We start from the raw sequence: 9,009 nt of genomic DNA on the forward strand, positions 1-9,009 counted from the left end.
CTAACTGAGAGAAAGAAATAACCAGGGCACTCTTCGATCACATTGGTATAGGGATGGCAACGGATAAATATCCTCCGGATATTAGCCATACCGATAAGGTTAAGGGTTGGCGGATATCCGATAATATCCGGCGGAACCCAAAAATTCCAATCCGATAAGGTTATGGTTAAGCTATCGGATATCGGATTTTTATCCGATAAAATCCGGTTTCTGGGAACAGACGTTAAATGTTGAAATTTAACAGAGTTTTTGTTCAAAATGTTCAGTGTAATTGAAAGACAAACCCACACAAACACTACCACTTTCAGTGTCTCAGTCACACCATACATGAAAAAACAAACTACAAACACCCAATAGTCTGCAAACTAAAGTACACAACAACAAAAAACAAAAAAACAAAAAACCATCTTCTTGTGACACAGAACTTAACAACAATGTCAACAGGCTAGACTGCTAGTGATGATCTTCCTTGGCTGCCTGGTTGCACGTTGCATCATTGCATCAACTTCAGTCGAGGACTTTCATATCTGCATTCACAAACAATCACTTAGAAAGAAAAACAAATAGAATGCAGACCACGGTGCTTATTCTTTAAATCACACAAAGGCCAAAGCTAAAGCAAAGAAACTATGGGTACTGTCACATTTTGAGGATCTTGTTCTCTTCTTATGTGTATTATACAGTAGATTTCCAGAGCTGCAGATCACAAGGATCCATCACAGAGACCTACACCCTCCCTACTTAACAAAAATATTTCATATTTGTATTGAGGATACATTTCCTAACACCCACACCCTGTTCTTACTTCTCACACAACACAAATGGACTAGTAGAGTGTAAGGATTTAAGGGGAAAAAATGAACAAGGAATAACTAATTAGAAATCTAACATAGATTTCTACTTTCTTGTATGAATTATCCAATCATCTAATTAGAAGTAAATGGACAAGAGTATTGACATGAGTATTTGGATTACTATATGCATATATTTATCAAAGAAAAGCAAAGGAAAAGAAGATATACCTGCATCAAAGAAGTCTGGCATCCAATCACTTAAGCATGGCAATGCTTGGACTAAATCTGGACTTAATGAAAAGCAAAGGAAACAAGACGCTATAACATCCTTGTTTGATTCATTCACATATAACCAACAGTATATGGCAGCATCAGAACAAGAAAAGAAAAAGAAGAAGCAACTAAACTAAGCATGGAGCTAACACAGTATGAATCTAACTTGGTCAAACAAAAAATAAGAACCCCAACTTGATCAAACAAAACTATTGATTCTAATCAAAATTTCACGGTTCTTCACATAAGTACAGTTACAAATCACCTTTCCAACAAAACTGATACTAATATTGTTCAACAAGATGAGTTTGAAATACTGTTATATTTCAAATAGGACTTATGTGGTTTTATTTACTAATCAAAACACTAAATACCTTATATGGTTTGATATATCAATGGCAGAAAGACAAGGTAATGCTGAAGTGAATGAGAATTTCAGTGACTTCAAATACACATAAGATCAAGTAACCACTAAAGATAATATTGTTCAAGATGATTGTGGGGTGAATTTCATTATTAATCTGCTAACAAACTCTAGAAGATTATTTTATTGGAAATACAGTGAGATTTTGATGGGTTACCCACAAAATAAGTGCAGATAATACATATTTTATACCTGCAACTTGCATTTAAGGTTGAATTGTACAGATGACTTCACAGGAGGAAGTCAATATAGTGTTGGAGGAGTACACCAAAAATTGTGCGCCAAAAAGAATTAGTCAGGAAATCAATTAGTCTATATTGCTTAGGTTAATGACACAATATAACATCTATACATGGATAATGGTCAAGTTTGAAACTACTATGCATGGCCTTAAAGTATAGGTCCACCTTCCACTATCTTCTACATTGTCAGATGGAAGCCATACGACAAAAAGATAGAGCTTTGTATGATTTATTAACATCAATTCTTCATATCCCATGTCAGATGGCATCTGTATATTCTTACCTGACAAATTTTCCAAAACTGAATTGCATAAATTACTTTTTCTTACCTAATTAGTTTTCAACATCAATTCTCAATAATCAGACTAACCTAATTAGTTTTCAACAATCAGTCATCTAAAAGATAACCAAAATCTTAAGTTTTTTGAGGGCTTATCAGATTGGAAATCACCCTAAAGTGAATCTAAGGAAAAAATTCTTCTTCTTCTTCTTCTATTTGGGGAAACAACTAACAGGCTTCACCTCCACCACTTAGGGATTCAAAGATTGCATAACAATGAGGTTTTCACCCAAACCAATTACTACTGTGACAGTCACAGTAGTTGAACATCGTAAACATGATAAAATCTACCCAACACTCACCACCACTCCAATTGGTAAAGCATGAGATTTCATATAAACCCCCTAACAATTCCAAATCGAAAACCCAATAATCAAAATCAAAATCGAAACACCCTAATTTTATCTGAATTGAGTTGTAATGAAAAAGCTAAAAGAAGAACATGATTGCTTCTAACAGTTAAATACATAAATATTCAAACACTCGAACATGCAAATACACAATCGATTTGGGGGAAAAAAACTAACTTCCAAACAATCGATTAGATTCATGATTAATGATTTACTTCTTGAGTAAGAGTCTCTAATCATCAATATTCTCGTTCAAATCACGATCAAATCAATCAATCAGTCCCTCTCTCTCTCGATCAAATCACGAATAAATGATCTCTTTCTGAGTTTCTGTGTTGAGTTTTTTCCTAGAGAATGATAAAAATGAGTACTAAACATACTTTGGTTGAATGGTTAGATGAGGTTATTATCCCGACAGATAATATCTAGGGGTAGGAAATTACAAGTACACCCCTAGGCTATCGGATTTCGGATATTAACCTAACGGAATCAGCCTATTTCGATTCCGATATCGTTAAGATGTAAGATACGATAGAATATCTGACTCCGATATCTGACATCCGATATGTCAGATTAAATCCTATAGGATGTCGGATTTTCGGAAACGGATTTTGGATTTCGGCTATCCATTGCCAGCCCTACATTGGTATTTCCTGAGAACTGCTTCAAAACCTACAGATTTTAGTACAAATTGTAATTTTTCCCAATATATTTTACCATCGACGTCAAACTTCTTTAATAATTCTTCGAATTTTCCTACGGGAGAAGGTAATGGAGAAGAAGGGAAGGGAAAAACTTTATTCCTACTGGATGAATCCCTGGATAACTCGTTATTCTGTGAAGAACACTTTGGTTCTAGGTGTGCAATTTTGCACATATAACATCTCATGGTTAAAATTTGGGAAAAGAAAGAGTTTGGGATAAGAAAGAAAAAAACAAGAAGGGTGTTGAGGTAGGCTAGGCTGCTAGGGTGGTTTATATGACGGGGATAATTATAGGGGTGAGCAACGGGTAAACTCGATGGATTTGGTGTCGTCCACACCCGATTCATCTAAATGGATGGTGTTAGATTTGCTAGATTTTCATCTATGTCTGATCCATTATTTGTGAGTCTAAGATTTTCATCTGCGTCTGATCCATTACCCGTGGGTTTAATACCATCTAATGATGGAGATTGATTACTTATTCTAAGCAAACTTAGCTTGAATCTTAAATAAGTAGTTCATCTAACGGTGGATATTAATTGCTTTGTTACTAAGCTATCTTAGCTTGGATTGTAAGCAACCCTGATTTGAAAGACTATATAAGAGAGAACTTTACCATCTGGGAAACCCAATCCCAACACTGTGTCCTAGTTGCAAACTAGAGTCGATTCTCCATTAACTAAGGTTTACAGTTCTTTTGGAAATCTTTATTAAATTTAACGACTTAAAGACTTCATTTGAGATTCATGAAGCCAGATCCAACTATTTTCTATATAGTTTCGTATTCTGATCTTACTTTTTTTATCTTATTTAGTTTAATCTTCTCTTAGTTTTCTCGATATTTGTCTCCAATGGGTAAGATATAAAAAGTAATCACAATAGTTCTTCGTCTCAGACTCTTGTGATTCCGCAATAACTTGTTCTATTAATCAGTTAGGTTATTGTGAGGTGACTAATATTTCCGGACTGCTCTTCGGGAGTATAAGACCGGATTATTAGTTGAGTTTCCTGTTCACCTTGATCTTTATCTTAAGACGGAAACAACAACCACAATAGACTTATCTGTGAGAGACAGATTTTTTTATAACTCTTCGACTTTGGGTCGTGGAAACTCTTAGTTGTAGGTGATATCAACTAAAGGAATCAAGTGCGCATGGTATTGCGAGATTCAAGAGGAGTAAGGAACGCGACTGTACCTGTGTGAGACTTGGTTAGGGCTCAACTAAATTCCAGTATGAAGTTAACTTGTAGTAGGCTAGAGTCTGTAGCGGTTTAATATAGTATGGTGTCCAAGTCTGGACTAGGTCCCGGAGTTTTTCTGCATTTGCGGTTTCCTTGTTAACAAAATTTCTGGTGTCTGTGTTATATCTTTTCCACATTATAGTTTCTTTATATAATTGAAATATCACAGGTTGTGCGTAGATCAATCATAGTTGATAAATCTTACCTTGTTTGTTAGATAGGGCTTGATTGGCACTCGGACATTAGTCTTTGTTACAATCCGAGCTATTCTCATAACAATCAGGTTCACGGATTTCTATCTGTTTGATTTACAGATTGTAACAAAGCTCTTTGATATATATTCTGATTGATACTCAGTAACTTGGTGCTCTCAGAAGGAGTTTTGTCCATACAGATTGCCGAATGAATTAGTTGGGTGTGGTTTTTGTACCCCTGCGTTTTCAATTGGTATCAGAGTGAGAAAACACGATAAACCTAATAATTTTGTGTTTGATTGATCCTAAAGTTTTTTCTGGTGGGAAATCACTTTGGGAAACTTTTTCTGTTCATCTGTGACGCACACCAGAAATCCCTAAAGGTTGTTCATAGTTTATTTTCAATAAGACCTCTGGTCTCTCAAGATAATCTCATGTCAACTAAGGCATTGAAAATCTTAGCTGATGGAAAACAATTTAAAGGAAAAGAGAAGGGTTCCTCTAAGAAAACTCGTGCTGACAAAAGATCAAGGATATGTAATCTCACTAGACTATTACTCAATCTATACGAGGAATACTATTATGATGGATATATAGACAAAGATCTGTTTTCGGCTTTTGAAGACGTTTTTAAATTCCTAAAAAAACTTAATTCGATTAAGGAAAAAGGTATTCCTGGTATTTGTTCTGATCCTATCAAGTCATGTTTTCATGATGTACAGATTGATCAACAATTCATATGAAATCAGAATAATTGATTGATATGAGAATAACTTGGATGGTACCAAAGACTAATGTCCGAGTATCAATCAAGTCATATCCAACAAACAAGTTTGGATTTATCAACTGTAATTGAACTACGCACAACCAGTGATATTTCAATTATATAAACAAATATAATGCGGAAAAGAAATAAAACAGACACCAGAAATTTTGTTAACGGGGAAACAGCAAATGCAGAAAAACCCCGGAACTTAGTCAGCTTTGAACATCACACTGTATTAAGCCGCTACAGACACTAGCCTACTACAAATTAACTTCGTACTGGAATGTAGTTGAGTCCTAACCAAGTCTCAGACCAATTAAGGTACAATCACGTTCCTTATGCCTCTTGAATCCCAGCAAGACTCTGCGCACGTGATTCCCTTAGTTGATCTAACCCACGACTAAGAGTTACTACGACCCAAAGTCTAAGACTTATAAAAAATATGTCTCCCACAGATATGTCTATTATTTTATTCTTTTTGTTCCGTCTTTGATAAATCAAGGTGAACATGAACCAATTGATAATCCGGTCTTATACTCTCGAAGAGCGACCTAGAAATATCAATCACCTTACAATAACTTAACTATATGGTGATAGAAAAATTTATTGCGGAATCACAAAGTCTGAGACGAAGAACTTACCCATCGGAGATAAATCTCGAGAAAATATTAGAGAAGATAGTACTCAACACGATAGAACAAATAAGATCAAAATACGCAATTACAGAGAAAATATTTGGATCTGGCTTCACAAATCCGAAATGAAGTCGTCAATTAGTTAACCTATAATGGTTTTGGAAAAACCCTGGGCTAAAGGAGTATCGACTCTAGGTTGCAACTAGGACACAAGAAAGTTCCCAGATGAGGTTTTCCAGTTGCTAGAGTTCTCCTTGTATAGTCTTTCAAATCAGGGTTGCTTACAATCAAAGCTAAGATAGCTCAGTAACAAAGCAATTGATATCACCGTTAGATGAAATCCTGATTTAAGATTCAAGCTAAGTTTTCCTAAAACCAAATCCTGATTAGAAAATAAGCAATCAATCTCCATCATTATATGGTATTATCTTGATATACATAAATGAAATATACTTATATTTATAGGATTAACATAAGCATAATACGCATTGTTTATGAAAAAATTACTATATATAAAGGTATAATTATGAGAGAACATTTATCAAATTAATACCCCAAGTCCTACCAACGGGAAAAAAACTCAAAATAGTTAAAGAAATATGATTCTAATGGAGATGATAAAATCTCAAGGGCACAACTAAAAGTTTTATTAAAAAATTGGATATCTAATTCCTTAGAACAAATTACCTAGTAAAACTTGTAGTCGTAAACATATGATTTTATTATCTCCACAAAATTCAAATTTCTTAAGAATATCCAAATAATACTGCCTTTCTTTCAAATATGATAGTAAATTCGACATCCTAGAGAGCTTGAATTTATTTTATCGTTTTGAAAAATACCATATTATAAAGTTCGACATCCAACAAAATAAATCAAAAAAGTCTTTAAAAACTGATTAACAAGAAATTCACAAAACATTATAAAAGGTTTCCTTACTTCATTCGAAACCGTAGGTGTGTGTATGGAAATTTAACATGCAATTAGTTATAGGATTAACATAAACATAATACGTGTTGTTTATGAAAAAAGTACTATATATAAAGGTGCAATTATGAGAGAACATTTATCAAATTAATACCCCAAGTCCTGCGAATGAGAAAAAAAAACTCAAAATAGTTAAAGAAATATGATTCTAATGGAGATGATAAAATCTCAAGGGCACAACTAAAAGTTTTATTAAAAAATTGGATATCTAATTCCTTAGAACAAATTATCTAGTAAAACTTGTAGTCGTAAACATATGATTTTATTATCTACACAAAATTCAAATTTCTTAAGAATATCCAAATACTACTGTCTTTCTTTCAAATATGATAGTAAATTCGACATCCTAGAGAGCTTGAATTTACTTTATCGTTTTGAAAAACACCATAGTTTCAAGTTCGATATCCAACAAAATAAATCAAAAAAGTCTTTAAAAACTGATTAACAAGAAATTCACAAAACATTATAAAAGGTTTCCTTACTTCATTAAAAACCATAGGTGTGTGTATGGAAATTTATCATGCAGTTAGTTATAGGTTTAACATAAACATAATACGTGTTGTTTATGAAGAAAGTACTATATATAAAGGTGCAATTATGAGAGAACATTTATCAAATTAATACCTCAAGTCCTACCAATGGGAAAAAAAACTCAAAATAGTTAAAGAAATATGACTCTAATGGAGATGATAAAATCTTATGGGCACAACTAAAAGTTTTACTAAATAATTGGATATCTAATTCCTTAGAATAAATTACCTAGTAAAACTTGTAGCCGTAAATATATGATTTTATTATCTCCACAAAATTCAAATTTCTTAAGAAATATCCAAATAATACTGCCTTTTTTTCAAATATGAAAGTAAATTCGACATTATAGAGAGCTTGGATTTACTTTAGAGAGCTTGAAAAATACCATAATATCAAGTTCGACATCCAACAAAATAAATCAAAAAAGTCTTTAAAAACTGATTAACAAGAAATTCACAAAATATTATAAAAGGTTTCCTTACTTCATTCAAAATCGTAGGTGTGTGTATGGAACTTTAGCATGCAATTAGTTATAGGATTAACATAAGCATAATACGCATTGTTTATGAAAAAAGTACTATATATAAAGGTGTAATCATGAGAGAACATTTATCAAATTAATACCTCAAGTCCTACCAACGGGAAAAAAACTCAAAATAGTTAAAGAAATATGATTATAATGGAGATGATAAAATCTCAAGGGCACAACTAAAAGTTTTATTAAATAATTTGATATCTAATTCCTTAGAACAAATTACCTAGTAAAACTTGTAGCCGTAAACATATGATTTGATTATCTCCACAAAATTCAAATTTCTTAAGAAATATGCAAATAATACTGCCTTTCTTTCAAATATGATAGTAAATTCAACATCCTAGAGAGCTTGAATTTACTTTATCGTTTTGAAAAATACCATAGTATCAAGTTCGACATCCAACAAAATAAATCAAAAAAGTCTTTAAAAACTGATTAACAAGAAATTCACAAAACATTATAAAGGTTTCCTTACTTCATTCGAAATCATCGGTGTGTGTATGGAAATTTATCATGCAATTAGTTATAGGATTAACATAAACATAATACGTGTTGTTTATGAAAAAAGTACTATATATAAAGCTGCAATTATGAGAGAACATTTATCAAATTAATACCTCAAGTCCTGCCAATGGGAAAAAAAAACTCAAAATAGTTAAAGAAATATGATTCTAATGGAGATGATAAAATCTTATGGGCACAACTAAAAGTTTTACTAAATAATTGGATATCTAATTCCTTAGAACAAATTACCTAGTAAAACTTGTATCCATAAACATATGATTTTATTATCTCCACAAAGTTCAAATTTCTTAAGAAATATCCAAATAATACTACCTTTTTTTCAAATATGATAGTAAATTCGACATCCTAGAGAGCTTGGATTTACTTTATCTTTTTGAAAAATACCATAGTATCAAGTTCGACATCCAACAAAATAAATCAAAAAAGTCTTTAAAAACTGATTAACAAGAAATTCACAAAACATTATA

The 9,009-nt window shown here is 32.5% G+C and overlaps 1 long non-coding RNA gene across 1 annotated transcript; it reads right to left on the reverse strand.

Annotated features, from left to right (window-relative positions):
* Positions 1 to 296: 296 nt before the first annotated feature.
* LOC113320990 lies at positions 297 to 2,785 on the reverse strand. Its single transcript, XR_003346397.1, has 2 exons — positions 1,023 to 2,785; positions 297 to 527 (listed from the first exon to the last, which is right to left on the reverse strand). It is a non-coding gene; the product is annotated as an uncharacterized LOC113320990 (long non-coding RNA).
* Positions 2,786 to 9,009: the final 6,224 nt, after the last annotated feature.

This window comes from Papaver somniferum, chromosome 11 (genome assembly GCF_003573695.1).
Source record: "Papaver somniferum cultivar HN1 chromosome 11, ASM357369v1, whole genome shotgun sequence".
NCBI classification, from domain to species: Eukaryota; Viridiplantae; Streptophyta; class Magnoliopsida; order Ranunculales; family Papaveraceae; genus Papaver; species Papaver somniferum.